Source organism: Chanos chanos, chromosome 6 (genome assembly GCF_902362185.1).
Source record: "Chanos chanos chromosome 6, fChaCha1.1, whole genome shotgun sequence".
Taxonomy (NCBI): Eukaryota; Metazoa; Chordata; class Actinopteri; order Gonorynchiformes; family Chanidae; genus Chanos; species Chanos chanos.
In genome coordinates this window covers 8,546,992-8,570,339 of record NC_044500.1, presented here as the reverse complement: position 1 = coordinate 8,570,339, position 23,348 = coordinate 8,546,992, and positions in this window count along the sequence as shown.

Genomic DNA, 23,348 nt, shown 5'->3' with positions numbered 1-23,348 from the left:
ACATCAGATGAGCCAAATCAGTCGCTTAAGTTACAACTCAGCATACTTTGTGTATACTGAAGAGGGAAAAAAAAAATCATCATGCATACACCATCACAAATGATTAAACAAAGAACTTAGTGAACTCAACTTGTTGCCCTCTGCATGTGTTTCCTGTCTGAAGGGGATGTCCAAGGCATATGGTCACTTGAAATGAATATGTTGAAGACAACGCATTGTTTTCCAAAGTTTATGACTGTAGGAAAGGAGTTACTCAACGCTAAAATGAGCATGGTGTAGCACAATACATTCATATAGATCTCTTGAGGATAAAAACAAACACTTTATTTATAAACCAAAAAAAGAACAACAACAACAAAAGGCACATATGTTGTTTTTGAAACTTTGGAGGGCACAGTAGGTGCTTACATTGACATACATGTACATATATCAATATTACTATATATATACATATATATATATATATAAACAGTGTTCATGCAAACTGAAGGGTCTGATTTCATTACATCACTAGCTGTAGCTGTATCTGCACTGTTAGGACTTTGGTTTGTTTGCAGAGCTGGAGATTAGCCCATCCACAACAGAACATTGTCCAGACAGCTTGGACAGCCTTTCTGTGCATAGTAGGAGGGGGGTGGGGGTGGGGGCGAGAGGAGGGGTGGAGATGGGGGGGTTGGGGCAATGAATGTTGCACAACTGCAAGAGGGAAGAATGTGGTAGCCCTTTGGGACCAAGAAATATTTCAGCTGCAGTTTTGAGGTGAGAGCACAGAGCTCTTGTTATGTGTTCAGTTTTCGCTGCAGTATTTTCACAGCATCGGGGTTGGTTGTTGTGGCAAATTTTAAAAAAGAAGAAAAAAAAACCTGCACTCCCATTGCTTGTCAGCAGCAGACTAGTAGCTGTGGAATTCTTCTGAAATTCCAAGGTGTAAAGGAATGCTGAATGTTGTTCTCTGTGTATCAGAACTGGAACAGATCATCTGCTGATGTTTAAAAAAACCAACTAGAAGTATTTGCTCACAGGGAAATCCATATCACCAATGGTGGTGGTCCATTTATGGGTCAGTAAAACCAAGCGTGGAGAACAGGAAAAGATTAAAAAGAAACTTTGAACTCTTTAATCGGCCACTGTTTGATTTGGGTCACAGGAATTAAATCATATACCACTGGCTCCGGACTGTAGGAAGATTTTTGTGTAATTTAAAAGACCATTTTAAACTGATTCATTTTCAGTCACTTTGTGTTATTTCAAGAAGGATTTTTAAATAGCACTAGATTTAGCACTTCAGGGCCTGATATACAACTGAAGTTGACTTTTAGTGAAGAAAAAAGAAAAACGCTCTCAGATTATGTTAAAATGAAAAGTTCAAATTGTACACATTGAAAGCACATGGCAGAACAATGTTTGTTTTTGCTCCAATTTCAGTCTGCAATTCAAATGGGAGAAACAATTGTCAGCTAAATTTTGATATGTATGAATATAAAAAAAGAGCTTATTATATGTCTGTCCTAGGGCAGTCACACATACGTGGTTGTGGAGTAGCATAACGTCAGTTGTCATGGCTCTGTTTACACCAGGGCCCTTTTAAGTCAAGCATGTCGCCTGCTTTAAATGATAAAAGGATTAGGAACGACCTTCATGTCAATTCATATGCTCTTGTATTCATTAAGACTAGAATAGAAGACAGTCAAGATTATTCCAAATCTTTTAATACAAAATTAAAAAAAAGGAAATAGATTTATTTTTAACAACAGCAACACTCCTTATTATTATTATTATTATTATTATTATTATTATAAATAATATAACACGAATCCCTTCCGTCGTTGGTTAACGTTTATAGAGACACAATTGTTTTGTGTGTGCGTGTGTATGTGTGAGTGATAGTGTGTGTGTGGTAAATGTGTCCATGCGCCACTGCGCGAGACTACGCCGTCGTTGTACAGCTCTCCCTATTCTCTCGGAATAGAGGGAGGAGAGACTAGGAACGGGAGAAGGGCCGCCATTATTGGGAAGCTGAAAAAATACATTTACGCACACATTGACACACCGTCATACAATTTGGCTGTACCAGGAGTCGAACAGATTGTTGTTTAAGACTGTTAACGCTGTGGTTCATTAAGCGATTTCTTGGCGCTTTTATAAGACATTGCATGGTGAGATAGTCCTGGGCAACTCTGAATGTTTTGGGCACAACAAAGGAAATAATAAGTGTTCAAAAACAACGTGGTGAACCCAGAGGAAGACACATCGATACAAGCCTTTTTCTCAACGCCCCCTTCTCTCTGACCAGAAAATATTGAACTACATAGCAAGATTCAGGATTGTTTGTCGCGGGTTGATTTCTTATTTTGTGTTTTATCATCAGTATCAGGAACACAAACCTCTAAATTGTGTTGAAAACTTCTGAGAATGGAATAGTAATTTAAAGAAGATTTTCTTGGCGAAACATCCCACAGCTAAAGGGAAACAGACACATTTACGACACTACTGAAGGACAGTTATATCGTTTCTTTATTAATTTATTTACCAAGCCGGCTGGGGCTGCTGCTTTGGCGAACCTAGGAGACTAGAGAGAGCGACCGAGGGAGAGAGCGAGAGAAAGGAGTAAACGAGCGGGAGTGAGAGCGGAATGCTACGGTATGTACCAGTCATTTTCTTTAATGAATTTCAATTTTTAAAGTATCCAATAAAGCAAAATGACTCGGTAGACGTTCGCCTTAAGGGCAAATGTGCAATTTGTAGGCCATTGTTTTTTTTGTATATGTATACTGGCATAGACAATATTTGTGAGAGGAACTGGTGTAATAAAAAGTGAATCTCTTGCAGATAGGGAAATGTGCTGGCAGTGTGGCTCTGTTATCCCCTTTTTTTGTGGAGCAGGGAATTACCAGGCCCTCTAAATTCTAAATCTGTGTGTTTTTATTATTCCTTCTCTCTCATTAAGTCAAATATTCGATAGTGTATTTGGTTGTAGCCTTTCACCATGTTAACGACAGAGACTAGGTTAGATTTGACTGTCAAGAAGAGAAAATGCGTACTGAGGGGCAGTGACCAGCGTAATTTCATTGTTATTTCTGTTATTTGACAGTACGGCAGTTAATGAAACACGTACGATTCCTTAACAATCAACTTAAACAATGTAAATACCTGTAGTCTCCTCTAATAGTTACTGTTTGGCATGGTTTGGCGCATATTTTTGCGAGGTATCGATGGGCAGTGACACTGATCTTAGGCAAATAACAAGCAAATGTAGAATTGCATTTTACATTGCATCACCCACAGGGGCGGCTGACGTTGTACCCCCAACTCAAATAAAATTGTGTGGCAGACTTGCCAAGGCTCTTGTTGTATCGGGCCAACTGGCAGTTCGGAACGTCTTGTCACAGCCTAGTTTGTCTTGGAAATACGCTGTTCTCTTACATTTAGTACTTTGGTGGTTTTCAAATAATCGCACAGTAGGGCAATGACTTGTGTGTCTCACTCTTTCAAGGGAATGAGGCAAAACTTGGAACATGATAGAGTGGACTCCATGTTACAAGAGAAGTCATGTCCAAAATCACGATGTATCCCTGATCTTGTAACTAAAGAAACGAGAGAAAGGATCAGTCTATGTGCATTACAGGCCACGCAAATGGCAATAGCGCATGGCATGTTTCTTAATAGTCTTTGACATTTGCTCTCTGGATACGCAATTCCAAAACCCACCCAATGTCTAAGAAGTATATTTGTGATGATCTTTGAAATGCACCGTGACCTAACTATTAGTTACCAATCAGATTAATCACTTGAAAAGTCAGCACACACTAGATGTCTTGTCAGCGTACAGTCCACTGAGCCTTATAGGTTACGGTTAATCCTTTCCATTGTTTTTCTATTGTAACCCAAATATAAATGTAGAAGAAACTGCGAAATTGTGATCGGAGTGTGTAATATCATCTAATGTTTCGTTTTACGTTATGGAGAGAGAGAGAAAAAAATCAGGTCAAACATTTGTCTGGCTGAGATCCGCATTGTGACCACTCCTTTGGAACAGGCTTATCTTTGGGCCATATCTTTCTTTGGCGACTCTGGGTTTGCATTTTATGAGACGCTACCGAAAATTGACAGGGAATTTTAATCACGCTCGGATTATGTAAGATCTTATGATATGTTTCCGTTGATGATCGATTTTCATGAACAACTGTTTCCTCTGACACTGTCATATCGAAGTGTGCGTTTGAGCACTTTTGACTGCGAAGTATGATCCAGATGCTTTACGTCTAAGACGGCCACTTTTGGATGCACGGAGCTCTCGCTTTAACAAGGGTAACATCTTGGTATTAATGTGGAGACATTCTCAATTTTCAAGCCTACACATGATGTGTTATTTTCCGGGCGCTAAATAAGCTATGGCAAACACATGAGATATACTTGGAAGCCAATGGATCAGAGGAATTTGATGATCTCAGTTTAATTGGGTTGAAATGAGCTCTGATCCCACGGTTAAGGTTAGAGTAGTCAAAAGTTTATCAAATCAGGAGGAAAGGGACACGGAGAATGGAATGTCTGGCCAGTCAGATGTCTCTGTTGATGTTTTCCATTTACAGATTTTTTGTTCTGATGTTATTTTACATGCTTTTTACTGAAATATGACCACAATACTTGACTGAAACCAAATTCTTACATAGTTATTTATTGACATTTTTTTTATAAACCCAGTGACCGTACCTATGACACGTTTAGATATTTTTGGCTTAAATTGTTTTTAGACGGCCTGATAATTGTTAATCTAGAATTCCAGACAGGAAAATATGTCACTTATTCACTCTTTGCCCAGTGTGCCTACTGTCTGCATTTACATACACTGTACTGTTGAACCATGTCATTATATTTATTGATGTGTGGTTATTGCTACAGCTCAACCTTTGTAACCACTCTATACTTAACCATTGTGTACACTTTACTTATGGAAAGAGTACTTGGTTGTGAGGTGTACTTTACAATAACCTGGTCCCCTGTAATGATGCTGAATGGTATGAGTCAAGAGATGGTGATCAGATGGAAATGACATGACACTCAGAGAGAAGAGCAGTCAGCTCTAGCTCTTCTCAGAAATGAGGAGTGATATTAGAATTGCACCTCTGTTTCCTTTCAACTCTTTTTTTTTTTTTAATTTTTCTTGTGTTATCTCCCACCCTTTTGTCTTTCCCCTTGGGCTGCTTGAGAAATTAAATTGTCTGTATGAGACATCAGCCCCAGCCCCCCCCCCCCCCCCCCCCCCCCCCCCCCCCCGTCCACGGAACATTGTTTGATTTTTGATTTCGGAGGATGTACAACATAACCCCTGTGAACCCCTTGGCTATAAAGCAAAGAATGCAGGAATGTATTTCAGCATCTCCAATTGTACTCTACAATGGAATGGAACAGAGATGTTTGGAAAAATTCACCTGCATGGACTGAGTTATTGGTTTCATTGTCAGTGGAATGTTTAAAGTTCAGTACAGCTCCGTTGTTCGTGCTTGTGAGATTATTTATTTATTTATTTTTTTTATTTTTGAAGTGATGGCGAATTTTGAAATCCTGAAAGGGTTAACATTGAGATAGAAGATGTAGTTGTTTTGCTGCTGTTGTCTGAGGTATGTGCCTGACTGAAACTGTTTGTGATTGCAATCAGTACTGAAGGAGTGGCTTCTCCACTTTCTGGGAAACATTCAAACGTATCAGAACGACTTATGAAATTTCATGCTAAAAGAAAAATCCTGTGACTTTTGAGTTTGATTTTGTGTCACAGTTTTGTCCAGGGGTACATTATATATACATACATACATACATACATATATATCTCCAGTGAAGGTTGGAACCATTTGCGGTTTAGTAGAGTCAGGCTTTGGTCTAATTTGGTGTTCTGTTTGTGAATCTGACATTTTTCATGTCACAGCTGCGTTCCCTCGTCCATCAGTTAACCGCCGCAGACAGGAGACCTGCAGAGGGGTGTTATATTTTCTTGTTTGATCTTCTCCGTTGCTTTGATAGTACCCTTTGCTGGACGGCAGTGCCTTATCCGGACGCGCTAATAGCTGTGGCATTTGAGTGAGTGGTAGCTCATTTAGTGTCATAGATTTCCTCATATTTTTTCCTCTGGCTTTCAGAACTGCCCCCCCCCCTCCTACCCCCTGCGCTAAGACACCATGCCATTAGTGATCACTGATTAACCTTATGGATGGACAGACTAGACTTGTCTGCCTTTGTGAGCTAAGGAATTAGCGTTTGTGTGCGGATGCTTGCCCCCACCCCTTCCATTTGCTCTCAGGATGTTAGCCGTGGTTTAAACCTCAAATGACTTGCTGAAGCTTTTGTAGTAACCAGAATTTGATGTCGTTCCTCGATCGATGAGATCATAGAAGTTCTGCGTAGCCTCAGCTTGTCTGTCTAATGATCATCAAACAAGTTTTTTCCTGTTACTGGTTATTATAAACTTCCAGTCTCTTGCGCTAATTTTTGCCACAGTGTTCACACCATAACGATTCAGAGTTAACCAGTTGTGTCGGTAAAAAGATTGTGTGACCTGTAAATTCAGATGTGGATGGCACTGACCACGCCTTGACTCCCACCGAGATGGAGGCAAACAGCTTCCGACATTCTCTCCCCCCCCCTCCCCCCCCCCTTGCATTTCTAAAGTATGACTTCAAAAAAACAACAACCCCAAAACACTTTTTTCCATTCATGTTTGCAATTTCATCGAATTTGTGTAATGTCTGACTACAAGGATGTTCACTTTAATAGGTTTCTATTTTCCTGGGAAATAGAATGAGTTTGATATGAGTCAGAACCCTGTGTTTGATAAAGCGGAGAGCTAATTATAGCAGCTTAAGAATTTGTACCCCCAGATTACGGTGCTCCTTTTCCTGAATGACTGCCTTGTTTGAGACTGGATTACATGAGAAGGAAACTGCATTTTGTAATGACTATCTGAATTTTCTATTAGGAAATTGTGCTGGAGTTGAATCGGGTTCTCCTCAGAGCCTTTTTCTCCAATCGGTTTTCATGACTTGGGTTTTTTTTTATACAAAAGAGTTACCAGGGATCTCTTTTTTCCTGAACAAAGGGTTTCAGCGCTGGACGTTAAACATGAACATCGTTGTCAATATTCTTCTCACAAAAAAAAAAACTTGGCAGACCTAAATCACGGGCATAAATCAATAAGAAGATGGATATATGATCTTGTGAGGCAATGTAGCTGAAGCTTAGGGCTGCTCTGTTTAAATTAGAGGTGACATATGTGTCTGCTGAAAGTGATAACAACTGCACAGAAAGCTTTCTTTTTTTTTTTTTTTTTTTTGTTTGGTAATGGGGGGGATGGGTTGCCCCCTTTTTTCTTTAAGAAAAGGGGTTATCCATTGTCAGGGCATTTGAATCACCCGCCATTGCACTTTGCTAAAATGGAACGGCTTGTTGTCCTGATGAATGGTGACCATGGTGATGAAGTCCTAGGATGTGTGGGGTTCTGCAGATGTGACCTTTGCTTGCTGCAGTTTTTCTTAAGAAACAATTGCAGCAGTCAAGAACAAGAGAGAGGGAGAGAGGAAGAGAGAGAGAGAGAGAGAGAGAGAGGGAGAGACGGGGGGGTGGGGGGTGGTTGAGAGTCAGAATCTCATGAAGTCGTACATCTGAAAGTTGACCCACGCACACTTTCTCGTTGGCTGCGCCCTTAAATCGCAACGACGCGGTGAACCAGGAAATCGATGTGTTTTGGCAATACTCAGTCGTTTGTGTGATCTCTGATCGCTGCCTCGGCCTCCGGCATGACTCAGCGTTTTTTACCTGTGTGTGCATGAGATGAGTCGGTCTGAAAAAACAAGCCCTAGACATAGACACGGGAGAATGATTGGGCCCTGGGGAAGTACTCACCTAAACCAGTGTGAATGCTACCTACTCAAATACAGCCAAAGGCCTCACCGTCTGTCTGTCTGCCTATCTGCCTGTCTCTGTGTGTGTGTTTCAGGGCTGTGTCTTGTACATCTTGCTCATAGTAATGGAGGTTAAGGTATGAATGGATTGTCGCTGTGTCCACCTTCCCACCGTGGGCTGGTTTGGTTCTGAGATGTTTTCTGAGCGGTGACTATGTGTCTCTGCTTTACCGTGGTTCATGCTGTTGCTCTAGTAAGTAGACCGATTCTCTTCCTTTCTCTCTCTCTCTCTCTCTCTCTCTCTCTCTCCTTCTCTCTCTCTCTCTCCCTGTCTCCCACTGCCTCCCTCACTTTGTTTTTATCTCCTTTCGGCCTCCATTTCCTCTGGAGTTGCTCCTGTAATTTTGTTGCTGCTTTACTTCTGTTGGGATTCCCCCCTTCTGCGCCGTTCTGTTTCCAGCAGGATGTCCACCAAAGATGCCCCTGGCAGGAGGGAAATGGGGGGTGAGGGGTGAGTTTTGGGGGCGGGCGGGGGGGGGGGGGGGGGGGCATATGGTGTAGTAGTCTATGTTGGCTTCATACCATGGTTCCTGAAGCTCTCTGGTCTCTGGGTGGGGGGGGAAGCATTGCAGTTCACCTCCGTTCTTCAGGCTAAATCCATAACGCTGGTCATATCGTGGCCATAATTACACAACGTGCCTCATATCCTGAGGTAGTATGTCCAAGAATTCCTGTCGAGTGAACGCACCCAACCCCCCCTGCGGGAATGAACCGCATTCCTCAAGTAAGTCATGTGGAGCTAATGTCAGAAAAAAACCCCACAATGACCGCCCCCCCCCCCCCTCTAGTCAAAGATACGAGGATGGTTGTATCAGTGAAAATTGTAACCTACCTTCCCTTTGCTGGGTTGCTGTACTGAGAGAGAGGTTCCTTCCAGCCGCTCGTCGGTGTTGACCGTCTTTCACAGCCGTAATGGCTTCATTGTGACTGTTCCTTACACCTGCCAGGCAAAGAGAGAGAGAAAGAGAGAGAGAAAGACGGAGTCAGTAAGATGGGGAGGGAGAGTTGTAGCAGGGGAGATTAATTAGATATGGCAGGTTTAATCGCAGATAGTTGAGCAGTCATGAGAGGAAGGCAAAAAAAAAAAAAAAAAAATCCCTGAAATACATATGAGTGAAAGCAGTAAAAAAAAAAAAAAAAAAAAACCTCCAGCCCAGTCTTGGACTCTGAACCACTCTCTCTCTCTCTCTCTCTCTCTCTCTCTCTCTCTCTCTCACTCACTCTCTCTCTCTCTCTGACCCCCCCCTCTCTTTTCCTCTCTCTCTCCTTTCTCTCTCTGTCTCTCTCTTCCGTTCTAACTTTAGCTGGCACTTTGGAGCCTGGAAGGGTACTACCTTGTCAGATGTCATTTGTCTTAAACATCTCCTCACAGAGAACCCTGATCACTCCAGTGGCCTTTCTCTTGCCCAGTTCTGTGTGAGTGTGTGTGCTCCGACCACAAGGGTGGTGCGCGATGACATCAGCACGGAATGACACAACCGAAATGACAGAATGCAGGCCGCTTTCTGATGATTTAAGTCTCGCAAAAAAAAAAAATGCATCAACAGACCGAATCAGCGTACGCACAGAGGTCGACTGTAGAATTATAGCTGTTTCAATTTTTGTCGTTTTGGTTATCATTTCAAAATTTCTTCGGCAAGTTTGACGAGCAAGTTCTAGAATTTTAACAGCGACCCGTAGAGTTCGCTGAGATGGAGTCGGCATTAATTAACGCGAACAAACCGGCCCTGCTGTGTCTGTGTACAGGTTTAGATAACACGTGTGCAATTCACATTGAACGGTGCAGAACCTTAAAGCTTTCAGGATCGATTCGGCCTGTTTGCTTTGCTGTTAGTCTTAGCTCAGCCCTATAAAGTCCTCTTGCATTCAGATGTGTTTGAATCACAGGCTCTTACCGCGTGTATGTGTTTTTTTTTTTTTTCTAACCACCAAATCTTAGTGCTTATAAATTGCATTTACAATCCCTCCAGACAGAGTCACTCATGACAGCTACGATACAGCAATTATTACTCACCCCTGTCAGATGTAACATGACCAGACAACAGCGGGCGACATCTCGCAGTATTTCTCTTCATATCATATGATAAGACAGACATCTCCCCCCCATATTTTATCTGGCTGACACATCTCTTATCTGGTGGCACCGCAGAGGGGGGTGGGGTGTGGGGTGAGGTGGGGGGGGGGCACTGATGACTAAGTGCAGCGCTGTTTAAGGGTCCAGGGGGCTGGCTGGCTTTATCGATTGTCTCCCCGTGACTTGTCATTCTGACTCCACTTAGCTAATGATGTCCGAGAGACGGCAGAGAAACCGGGAAAAGGCTCATAAAAACCTGGAGCATCTCAGAGAGAGAGAGAGAGGGAGAGACGGAAGGAGGGAGGGAAGGAAGGAGGGAGGGAGGGGTGAAGATGGATGAGATTCATATACAACAGAAGTCAACTGCCACCTTGGCGGCAGAAAGATTCCCCCCCCCCCCCTTTTATTCAATCTATTCCATATGGACCCTGAGAGGAAATAGATTCTTGTTTATAAAATTCCACCCCTCGTTACGGGTCCTAAATACTATCTGTGCCATCTCTATTCAAGTTGTCCTCCTCCGTTGCCGCCATATCCTTCCCTCCGCTTGCTCTCTGTCTGGAAGTTTCCCTCGTTTTTTTTTTTTTCTGTGGCGTTTCGCTGACCCCCTTCCACTCGGGTGCTGCTACCGAAGCTACTCATTCCAGTCTGTTGTGAACACGCAGAAAGTGTAACTTTGGTTGGTGCGTCCGCAACCGAAATCATTTCGGTGCTGAAAATTTCTGATGTTTGGAGACTTGACCCCCCCCCCCCCCCCCTTTTTTTTTTTTTTTTACGCTGACATTTTGGTTGTATGGTTTGTTGTACCTGAATTGAGCGGGAACATGATTATGAGGTGTCATAGTGTCATTTCCCAAAAGGCCCAGATTGACTTCCAGGTACATGCTGACCTTTACTTTGAGAAGTGGTCCTTCTGAAAAAAAGAGGTACGCCTCAAATGTCAGCCGCTTTGTCGTCTTTCCTCCGACACCCCCCCCCCCAGGATAAGCTATATCTGGGCTTTTGGTCTGTTTTTGAGGTGACACCTCGGTGGCAGGAAAGACATGTAGGACGGCGTTGTCCTCTCTCTTGCTAAGCGTCCTCTCCATATCCTGGTCTTGGACTGCTCAAACTTTACGTGTCCGCAAGGCTGGTTTGCAGCTCGTCGGTATGTTCCGAAACCAGCGCTATACCTCAGAAATTCGTGGTGTAACAAGCAAGTTGTTTGAGTTAAATGCCAGTGTAGTTTCTTGCTGGTTCAAATGGCGTGACTTAAAACTGTAATGCGCGTAAATTATCTGTGAGTTTCTTAGGACAGCCGACAAACTTCAGTTTCCTGCTGTTCATGCATAGTTGTGTCAAATCTCTAAACTGCATATTTCCTATCACATGCTTAGGAAAGATACTCGGTGTCTTATTGCAGCTTCTCCTGTATGTATTTATGGTTTGAGGACAGCGATCTGTGTTTGGGAATGTTGTTTCTGTCAGGTAGAACGTTCTGGAATGTTGTCTGTCCAGCACTGACATTGTTGGTCAAACTGCTGTTTTTTTGTTGCCGTCTTCTGCAGTGGTGGTTTGATGTTCGTTTAGAATGAGGCAAAAGAGGGCCATGTTGACGAGAAGCCTGTTGTTTGAGAGGTTGTTGACATAACAAAGCCTGGTTTATCCCAATCACTATGCGAGGACTGTGAATTATTTTTTCCTCTTTGTATTTGTGACTTGTCTTCCAGTCACCCAGAGTGAAAGGATATTTTAGGGAATTTCTGCAATACAAACACTTGTGTGTCTCTCTCTCTCTCTCTCTCTCTCTCTCTCTCTCTCTCTCTCTCTCATTCTCTCTCTCTCTCTCTCTCTCTCCCTCTCTCATACACACACACACACACACACAGAAAATGTAATCTCACACTTCCTGTAGAAAATGGCTTATGATGCAAGGCTTAGGCATTCTCTCTCTCTCTCTCTCATTCTCTCTCTCTGTCTCTCTCTCCCTCCCCTGCTGTGGGGTCAGGGGTGACAGGAGACACGGCCAGCTGATGGTGGGGGCCTCTGTGGGTCTAAGACGAGCCACTGGAGGGTCGGGGTGGGAGGGGGGGGGGGTTGTTTCAGGGGGGCTGTGAGACTGAGGACAGGACAAGAGGAAATGGCCCAGTGTCCTGCGTTTATTTGTGTTCTTTGCATGTCAGTGCAAAAAGACAAACGCGGGATCTCTGTGGTGGTTTTCTTTTTTTGGTTTCGGATCTTTTCGCGCTCCCTCCTGGGCTTTTACTGGGGAGACGATGCCTTCTCCCCCCGTTCCCTACGGGTCGGGATTCAGCTATGAAACCAGCAGACTTTTTGCTTCTTACTATGACGTGTTGACCTCCGGGCTCTTCCCTAGAGTTTCACCATGCATAGACTCTTCCCCCAGCGCTGCTGAAATCACACCCATTTTACGTCACGTTACTGCTCCATGGACCACAGGGCTATTTTTCACTCTCTTCTCTAAATCATGTGTTTTTCTAAATGGTTTATTTTCCCTTATTTGTTGGCCGCTGCTTCCTCTTTCTGTGTGCGTATATGTGTGTGTGGGTGCATGCGTGTGTCTGTTGGAGTTTGTTTTCAATCTAATGTTTTAATAGATCTAGATGTGTCAGTCTGACTGCGGGCTCGTTCTCTGACGGTGTAATTGGACGTGTCCTGGTAAATAAAGCCTAGTAATCACAGGAGGATTAGTGTGACAGGTCCCCGCGGTGCGTGAGGACGGAGAGGGACGCCGAACACGGCCAGGAGAGAGAGAGAGAGAGGGAGATGGAGAGAGACTAGAGGAATGGGATGTTGCAGTAGCCTGCAGGGTAGGGCACATGCTAGCAAAAGGACAACAAAAAAGCAAAAAAAACAGGCAAGAGGGAAAACTCAGTACAAGTGATGCATCTTTAGATCCTATACACATGTCCCTGTCAGTGTGTTGTTTCCTGAAGGGAAGAGGACGGGCATGAGAGTGTTGAATCCAATATCGGTGGTTTGGGTTTTTTTTTCAGTCTTTTTTTCCCTCTCTCTCTCTCTCTCTCTCTCCCTCCCTCTCTCTGTTGTCTGATTTGAAGAGGTAGGCCGGTGCAGCGCCACTCTCTGATTGGCTGTGTTGAAACGAGGGCTTGGGGTTTGGGCTCTTAATCTGGCTCAGATCAGGGCTGATGGGCTACAGGAGAATGAGTTTGGTGAATTACCGTTTCAGGGGAAGGCAAATCCCCTCACATCAGATATGTTCTCTCTCTCCCTCTCTCTCTCTCCTTTATCGCTTAATCGCTCCCTGTCTCCCTGTATGTGTGTGTGTGTGTGTGTGTGTGTGTGTGTGTGTGTGTGACTGCTGCAAGGACAGGTTTGTTGCCTGTGTTAGAGTGTGTTTATATGTGTGCTGTGTTGAAGTCTTGTTTGAGTTGTATTAGCATGTGCCCATTAGTGGGTTTTTTTTGGCATGTGTGAGTATGTCATCAAACTGTACTGTATTTGTAGTATGTAAGTGTCATGTAGTGCTAGGAAGACCAAAAGGATAGCCTTTACTGTGTGTGTGTGTGTGTGTGTGTGTGCGTGTGTGTGTGAGAGAGAGAAAGACAGAGAGAGAGAGTGAGAGTGTGTGTGTACTGGAGAGTGTGTGTGTGTTTGTGTGTGTGTGCTGGAGAGTGAGAGTTTGTGCACTGGAGAGTGAGTGTATGTGTGTGTGTGTGTGTGTGTGTGTGTGTGCTGGAGAGTGTGTGTGTGTGTGTGCTGGAGAGTGTGTGTGTGTGTACTGGAGAGTGAGTGTATATGTGTGTGTGTGTGTGTGTGTGTACTGGAGAGTGTGTGTGTGTGTGTGCTGGAGAGTGTGTGTGTGTGTGTGCTGGAGAGTGAGTGTATGTGTGTGTGTACTGGAGGGTGTGTGTGTGTGTGTACTGGAGAGTGTGTGTGTGTGTGTGTACTGGAGAGTGTGTGTGTGTGTGTGTTTGCTGGAGAGTGTGTGTGTGTGTGTTTGCTGGAGAGTGTGTGTGTGTGTGTGTGTGTGTGTGTGCTGGAGAGTGAGAGTTTGTGTACTGGAGAGTGAGTGTGTGTGTGTGTGTGTGTGTGTGAGTGTGTGTGTGTGTGTGTGTGTGTGTGTGTGTGTGTACTGGAGAGTGAGAGTTTGTGTACTGGACAGGGGGTGTGTGTGTGTGTGTGTGTGTGTGTGTGTGAGTGTGTGTGTGTGTGTGTGTGTGTGTACTGGAGAGTGAGTGTATGTGTGTGTGTGTGTGTGTGAGTGTGTGTGTGTGTGTGTGTGTGTGTGTGTGTGTGTGTGTGTACTGGAGAGTGAGTGTGTGTGTGTGTGTGTGTGTGTGTGTGTGAGTGTGTGTGTGTGTGCGTGTGTGTGTGTGTGTGTGTACTGGAGAGTGAGTGTATGTGTGTGTGTGTGTGTGTGTGTGTGTGTGTGAGTGTGTGTGTGTGTGTGTGTGTGTGTGTGAGTGTGTGTGTGTGTGTGTGTGTGTGTGTGTGTGTGTGTGAGTGTGTGTGTGTGTACTGGAGAGTGAGTGTATGTGTGTGCTGGGGCTCAGTGTACTCTTCTAAGTCTGTCTTCATTGAAATGGGAGAGAGCTTGATCCACTCTGTTAGCAGTCCATTCACTGATCTGACAAATTGCCACAAGCTCTGATGTGTGAATCTGCAAATTATTTGGGTTTCTCCTCTTTCTCTTTCTCTCCCCTCTCCTCTCTCTCTCCTTCTCTCTCTCTCTATCTATCTCTCTCTCTTTCACTGCTGTACAATCATACTGACATTCAGAAGAGCAGCATAAGATAGCTCATTTTCCAGATACTTCCTTCTGTAATTCTCAGAAGAATTGGAACGTCACCTTCTCTGACAGTCACTCAGTATGAGGGTGAACAGGACAGACCAGTTCTGAGAAACCAGAATGTGTCATCAGCCTGGGTGATGTCAGAATGTAGACCTGTTTTTGTGTTGTGTCCGTGGCAGTGTGGATGTTGGGTCTTAAGGCCGTTTTACGGTAGGCCAAAGAGAAAAGGAACCGGTTCTTTCTGCCGCAAACGGCCCGGACCAGTACCGGGTCTGACAGGCCCGCGTCAACAGAGTGCTGCTATCCAACAACTGCCCAGCTGTAAACTTGACTTGTTCCTGTTGCTACGGTGATATATTGCCGTCTGACGTAAGCACGACATGTCTCTCTCTGTCTCTCTCTCTCTCTCTTCAAACTAAGGTTTGGCATTTTACTGCCCCCTGTTAAAGTCAGCTAATTACCTGGTTCTCATGCTGAGATCACCTTCATTTGTCAACACACATTGATAGAATGATCTCCTGAGTCAAGCTGTTAGCTGTGCTACCCCTTTATTGTTTGCTGTGTACTGTTTATATGGATGCCCATTAGCCGTTGCCAAAGCAACCACTATTCTTCCTGGGGTTCACATAAAAATATATTACAGGCAGTTAATCCAGTGCATTCGTTTAGAACACTGTTCCTTAATTCCATTTGCTGGAAATGCACTGGACAGCAAGTGTGTTGAAGCAAAGACACTGAAGTACCTTAGTCCACTTGACAGCTAGTTTGGCCTCTTTGGTTAGTTGAGCTGGGTGTGGCAGTTTGTAGGCTACAGGAAAAATATGCAGTGTTTTTTCTTGTATGACAGTGACTAACACTGCTGCAGAAAAATGAATCACAGCCATATCTGAGCACACGTACAGTTGTAATTCTTAATTGCTAGCTGCGATAGTCAACTCATTCTGTGAGGGATGGAGATGCTAACGGATCTTAGAATAGTTTTGTTTTTTGTTTTGTTTTTTGTTTTTTTTAAATGTAAGAACTGTTTTTACATCGCTCTTACTCCATCCTTACACCTCCCTCACAATGGTTCACTTTACTCCAGAGACAAAGGCAGAGGAGATACACACCCCTCTCACAGGAGAACATCCATTACTACCGCTAGTGCTGTACGCGCGTCAAGCTAATCTCTGTCGCACACAAAAAAGAAAAGATGCCTGAGAAAGAGTGAGAGAGAGAGTGAGAGAGAAAGAGTGAGAGAGAGAGTGAGAGAGAAAGAGTGAGAGAGAGAGTGAGAGAGAAAGAGTGAGAGAGAGAGTGAGAGAGCAAGAGAGAGATAGAGAGAGAGAGAGACAGAGGGAATTTCTGTAGTAATACGCTACCCGGAGGAAAAGAAGAGATAGAGTCAAAATCTTTTTAGCAGGTTGACAGATAAGACTCTTCCCTTTTTGCATGTGTGGCGGTTTTAAGCCACGTTAAGCTTCTTAATTAGTTGTAATCTAGAGGCACCAGACTAAAGCAGAACTAATGAACTTAAACATGCAGATTCATCCGTGCGCTCTATCCCACTGTGTGGAATTGGACATGATTGAAGCGATGGCCGACTGTGAGTGTGAACGAGTGAAAAAAGAAAAAGGGGGTGGGGGGGGCATTCAAATTATGAGTATGTGGGTGGAGGGAAACGAGGAGAGAAATGGAGGGATTTCAGATGAGTCTTTTTATAGAAGAATGTTAATTGTCTGCTGTTGCCGGATTTATTTTTTATTTATTTATTTATTTATTTATTTATTTATTTATTTTTTTGGATCGCGTTTGCTGTTGTCTTGTTTTGGCAGTCGCTACTGCGTGGTAAAGACTCGGGCAGAGGAGCAGACGCTTGTCTTCTGGTGTCTCCTGTTTCATCGCTTATTGTCAAAATAATGTGTACGTTCTCTCACCGCCTAGTGCCAATTTTATCAGGTTCTGATTTGCCGTGAAAATTGAAGGAGACGCTCGGAAAATTTTTGGCCTGCCGCTCTAAAATGTGTCAGTATTTACATGTTATTTGTGTACAACACTGTCATCTTTCTTCATTTTGAATAACCCTCTCTCTCTCTCTCTCTCTCTCTCTCTCTCTCTCTCTCTCTCTCTCTCTCTCTCTCTCTCTCTGTCTCTCTGTCTCTCTCTCTCTCCCTCTCTCTCTCTCTCTCTGTCTCACACACTCTCACTCTCACTCTCACTCTCACTCTCTCTCTGTCTCTCTCTCTCACTCTCTCTCTCTCTCTCTCTCTCTCTCTCTCTCTCTCTCTCTCTCTCTCTCTCTCACTCTGGCATTCTCTGTTTCTGTCTCTCTATCTCTCTTTCTCACTTACCCTTTTCCATCATTCTCAGCATTACATCTGACACACTCTCTCTCTCTCTCTCTCTCTGACATTCTCTTTCTCTGTCTCTCTCCATCTCTTTCTCTCTGACATTCTCTTTCTCTCTCTCTCTCTGACATTCTCTTTCTCTGTCTCTCTCCATCTCTTTCTCTCTCACCCGTCTCTATCATTCCCAACATTACTTCCTTTCCCTTTTTGCTCCCTCTTCTTTCCTGGTTCTGTTCTTATGTGTTTTGTTTTGTTTGGTTTTTTTTTTTCTTTGACACACTCTTGCTCCAGTGAGCTGAATTTGACCCATTCGCCCCACCCCTCCCCCTCCCCCTCCCCCCTCCTCCCTCCTTCCTCCTCTCGCAGAGTCTTACCCACATTCCTCAGTTTCTCCAGCCTCTAGCAGCGCGGTCCCACCGCGTTTGAACGTGCGTGGCCCAGGCCGGCGCGCTTGCGTCGCTGACGTGTCTCACGCTCGGTGTGCGTGCCGAAGTTTCGCCTCTGGGACTCTAGGAGGTCGGGATGGGATTTCTACACCGTTAGCGGAATGCTCGTCCGCACGGATATGACACTTAGCGGGTGCATAGGGCCTTTTTAGAATATGGCTTAAGTGGATAGATTCTTGCGTGTGTGTGTGTGTGAGTGTGTGTGTGTGTGTGTGTGTGCGTGTGTGTGTGTGTTTGTTCGTGTGTGTTCAAACCCACCCCATGTCTCCCTGCGCTTCCGATATCTCTTTACACGAAAGAGCAGACCCATCAGTCTTTTTAACGTAACGACATAAGTAATTACAGAGTAACCTCCATGTCGTTACGTGTTATTACATGAACTGGAATTAACGCTTTCATGTTACATAGTATTTATCCATTTCTAAACACGCACAGTATAATCGTGGTAAATATAGTATAACCACACAAAGAGCTTTTTAACCCATCATATGAAGTGCATAGTTACTACGACCCTCTTAACGCTGAAATGTTTTCCATATTTTCTTGATCGTTGTTGAAATCAATGGTTTAGAGAATATAGAGTCTAACTGATGCTTCCATATTCTCATTTCATCCATTACCGCATAACATTATTGCACTTCCTGCTCTCTCGATGGGCCAAGCATTTGTACAACACTCCCAATCAATAAGCGGCAGTGATTCAGACGATGCGTTAATTCACAACAGAAGCGGCCCGGACTAATTGCCGTTGTCTGTTGCGTGGCTTCAGCGCGGTTTCCTTGGATAAAGTGTTTACGTAGGATAAACAGAGCTTTTAATGATAATGCACGCTCTCTCTCTCTCTCTCTCTCTCTCTGTCTCTGTCTCTCTCTCGCCCTCGCCCTCTCCCTCTCCTCTGTCCTGAGAGTACTCTGAGTGGCTGGGGGATCATGTGACTCTTTGGGCAGGCGGTGAGGGCTGTGGCTGTGTGGATGCGTTTGATTGGAGTCCAGCGTGCTCTGGGCTGTTTTGTTTGGCCTTTGAATGGAGCTGCAGCTTTTGGAGAAAGGGTTAGTTTGAAACAGCCCGGGGGGGGGGGGGGGGGGTGACCTCTCCCCCACACCAAGGTAAAAGCGGCGAGCTGAATTTCTAAACGCTTAGGTGGACAGAAGCTGTCCCCCCCCCGCCCTTCAGATTAAATGGAAGTGTGTGTGTGTGCGTGTGTGCGCGTGTGTGTACCTGAGTATTGCAAAAGCCACTGCAGGTCTGGGACTGACAATGTGCTGCAGTTACAATTTGCATTGTGTCATTGATTTCTGGGCTACACACACACACACACACACACACTCTTACACACTCACACATAGAATGCAGAAGCCTGCACTGCACCAGTTTAGTATATGCATGGTGGAGTTTCATGGTTTTCTTGTAAAATGTAGAGGGAGTGGTTTGCTCTTTGCACCAAGTATTTAGTCTGTAGAGAAATGCCAGCGGCATCTTTTCACCCCGTTTCTCTCTCTCTCCCTCTCTCTGTTTGTCTGTATGGGTCTGTAGTTATTTTATTTTGTGTAAAACAGGATGGTGTGTAAGTCCAATGCTCCTGTTCTCTCCTCGCGACCCTGACCTGCTGCTTTAAACAGAGTTACAACACAATATGTTTGCTTATCAATGCCTTTTCCCTGCTCCGCTTGGGTTAATGTGTACTATGAGAATAACAGCACAAACATTGTTTAATGTGTGTCTGTGAGAGAGCGACAGACTGACTGACAGACTGACTGGCTGAGTGAGTGTGGGTGTGTGGGTGTGGGGGTGTGTGTGTGTGGGCGGGGGGTGGGGTGTGTGTGTGTGTGGGTGTATGAGCGTGTGTGTATAAGTGTATGGCCTTGAAATTTTCGGTCAAACACTTAAAACAAACTGCAACGCAATCTCACCCTCTTACAATTCTAACCCACTGTTGTTGTTTTGTTTTTTTTTTCTTTCTCTCACCCATCCCTTCCTCTTTCTGAGGAGAAAAAAAACCCCCCTTAAGATCATAAATACCCTGATAAGTCAGTACCCGCTGAACTGGAGTGAATTAGGGAGAGATGGATGGACAGATTTTTGACAGAGAAATGCAGGAGCTAAAAAAAGCCTCAGGTCGAACTCGCGCGGAGGAGACAGACTCTCCTCCTCTCGTCCGCTCCTTTACTGAGACGCTTCGCCAATTCCACCTCCTCCTCCTCCGTCAGTTCCTTCCTCAGGTAACCCCATCATCTGTAGGATTACTGTCCTTCATGCAGAGCCAATTAAAGCCCCCGATACAAATCCACCTAGCCGCGCTAAGAACTGTTTACGCTCTTTCAATTGTTAATGACCACAAAACATGTCAGGTCTCTGCCAAAGCCTAATCCACGTCTCTCCGACCCCCCCCCCCCCCTTTTCCCGCCAGAAGTTGGGGGAAGGTGAGAGACGGGCCAAAAAATCGAACCGCGCTCTCTCGTTTACGAGAAGAGGGCGGTTCGGATAACTCAAAGTTGGGTTGTTTTTTTTTGTTCTTCTGGGTCTAGTGCTGTAGTAGCATAAACCGAGACATTAGCGGAGTTTGGCATGAGACAAACAATGCTCATTATGTTTATTGATGATGATGATGATGATGGTGGTGATTATGACGCGTTTTTGTGGTAATGAGTATGCTGCAGTTGTACTGCTTAATGCGGACGTAGATTTTCGGGGCAACGTGGAGAAGAGAGGATGTAGCACGAGGTGATTCTGCTTGATTACGTGTACATCTCCATTAGAGACATTAGGTCGCGTGTGTGTTGTTAATCAGTAATGGTTTTGTGTCGGGTCAGGGCTGAAATAAGCTAAGTAATGCAGATTAAATGCAGATTAAATGCCTGATTCTTCTCCGAGTTGTAATTTTAGAGCATCTGGTAGAGAGAGTGTAGTGCTTAGCCTTTCTCCTTAACCCCCGTGTATTCTCTCATTCTGCTTCCAGCTTTTACATTCTCTCTCTCTCTCTCTACCTCTCCAGCCCCCCCCCCCCTTACGTACTCTCTGTCTGTCCATCTCTTCTCTCTCTCTCTCTCAGACACACACACACACACACACACACACATCCTGAAAGAAAGACCCCCTTATCTTCTGCACCAGAGACACTCAGTTCATGTGCTTGCATGCAAATGAATAAATATTCAGTGTTCCTCTCCTCTCTCACACACACACACACACACACACAGACGTACGTTCCTGTGTATTATCTATTGGAGGCTGGGCTGAGGGGCTGCTGTGTGTGATGGGAGGAACCATCAGACAGTGTACGCTGCGCCTGATGAATGGCACTGCTGTCGGTGCAGTCAGGTTCAGCTTCTTTTGTGTCGTTTCTTTCCTCTCCCTCTCTCTCTCTCTCTCTCTCCCTCTCTCCCTCTCTCTCTCTCTCTCTATCTCACACACTCTCTCTCTCTCTCTGTCTCACACACTCTCTCTCCCTCTCTCTCTCTCTCTCTGTCTCACACACTCTCTCCCTCTCTCTCTCTCTCTCTCTCTCTCACTCTCTCTCCCTCTCTCTCTCTCTCTCTGTCTCACACACTCTCTCTCCCTCTCTCTCCCTCTCTCTCGCTCTCTCTCTCACTCTCTCTCTCTCTTTCTCTCTCTCTCTCACTCTCTCTCTCTCCCCCCCTCTCTCCCCCCCCCTCTCTCTCCCTCTTCACAATGAAACCAGACGTTGGCATTCTGTGTGGGTGTGTGTTTACATTTGCTTGTATGCGTGTCTTTGTTTGTTTGGACTTCTGAAGGACCGTTTAGATCTGAAACAATCATTTTTGTTCCTGTTTTGTTTTTTTGCACCCCCCACCCCCACACAGCCACATCCACTCAATCAGATAAGCCCCGCCGTTCATTTGCATGTGAAATTTATACGGCGAAAAAAGTTACAGTTGGAATGGCAGCGTCTTATTTGGTCTTTGCGGCTTTTTTTTCCCCTCTTGGCTTTCAGCAAAAAGTGTTATGAAAGATGAACTAGTTCAAAAAAATATGCTATCTTGGCAAAGGCAAAGGTAATACACAGACACACACACATACTCACACACACACACACACACACACACACACACACACACATATATATATATATATACATATATACATACACACACGTGCACACACACCACACACACACACACACACACACACACACACACATATATATATATATATATATATAATCTTGTCCTATGCATATGTTCACATAGGCACAGTTTGATTAATGAACTATGTAGGCAGTGAAATCTGAGCACCTCTTCTATTGCTTTTCTCAGTCCCTGGGGACCTGGTTTGATGCATGAGCTCTAGTCCCAGGGAAGAAGGGAGAGTGCGCAAGGAGGAGAAGACTGAACACCTCTCCTTTTCCAGCAGCTGCGAGGCACTGAATTGTCTTTCCAACGCTCGTCTGGAGCCGTCAGCGTCAGTACAAGGTGTACCGCGTCTAGACCTACAGAGCCTGATGTGAATTGATGGAGGGTGATGGAGCTCATATTTAGACTCTATGACAGGTTTTGAGGGGCGAATTCTTTTTAGGGGCGGACTGCATGTACTTCCGTGGCTCCGTCATACTTGCTTTAGTTCAGGGTTGTAAAGGCCGTCTTATGCTTGAGAAGGTTCTCACGCTTGTTGGGTTTTTTTTTTTGTTTGGAAGGTCTTGATGACTTGCTTACTGAGTGGTTAATGTAAAAAGCTACAGGATTCCTGTGACTGTGTCTACATACTGTTCACTATGGGCAAGAATACAGTGGGGGGGGGGGGGGTTTAAGTAGCTGTTTAAATTTACTTCCTTCTCTCTGCTATGAGTTATATCCGTGGCCGGTGTCGTGCAGGGAACAGACACTGCAGTTTTACTGAGAGGACGGATGCACCTTTTCTCACTCTGCTCCGTGTAAGTGCGTGATCTGAGGTCCGGCTCTCCTGAGGAAACGGACGCCGGTCTTAAAAGACGGTCGTTTAAGCCGGGAGAGTCTTCGGAGAGTAGACAAAGACCTGGCTGAAGTCTCGAGTCTCTCCTGAGATGAGTGCGTGTGTTGTCGTGATCAAGTGAAAAAGGCTGTGAAGCAGTTTTCAGTAAAAGGATATTTCATCCACTGAACATTTTCAGCAGATGAAAACGTTTTAAAAATCCTTAAAAAAAAAAAAAAAAAAGGACATCCAGTATAGATTTAATGTAACGGACCTTTAACACGATTCTCATAAGTTGTTAATGGAACACCCCCCTTTTTTTTCCTTCAATCTTTATAATGATGTTAACTGCATTTGGTATAGTAATCACACTAATTCTCCATTCAGAACCATAGGGTACCATATGTTTAAGGCCTTAATCCCATTTTGTCTTTGAGGAAGAAGTGAAAAAGATTGGGTGTGTAAAAAGGACAGTGGATTCATCAGCCTTGTAGAGGATCTGATTGTCCCCCCCCATCTGTTTTGCCTCCTTAATCTGGAGGGATTGGGGAGTGGTTGGGATTTGGATTTTTTTTTTTTTTTTTGAGGATTTTTAAAGTCTCCCCTTTGGCCTTCAAGAATCTTTGAGTTTAGAGTTTGGTAGAATGTAAACAAGTGATTTGATTAGGACAAGGGCAAAGCAAACCGCTGTGCCTAGCACAGAAGCTGATTGGCTGAGACCAGAGAGAGTGAAAGAGTGGGAGTCGGAACAGGACAGACCAGTGATGGGTTTACCACCAAGACAGACTAAAAATGTCAAAAAATGTTCTTCCCTGACTTGGTAAAAAAAGAAGTAATTTAGGTATAAAACAGGAGGAAGGTGGAAGAAAATAAATTTGTTTTCACATTTCC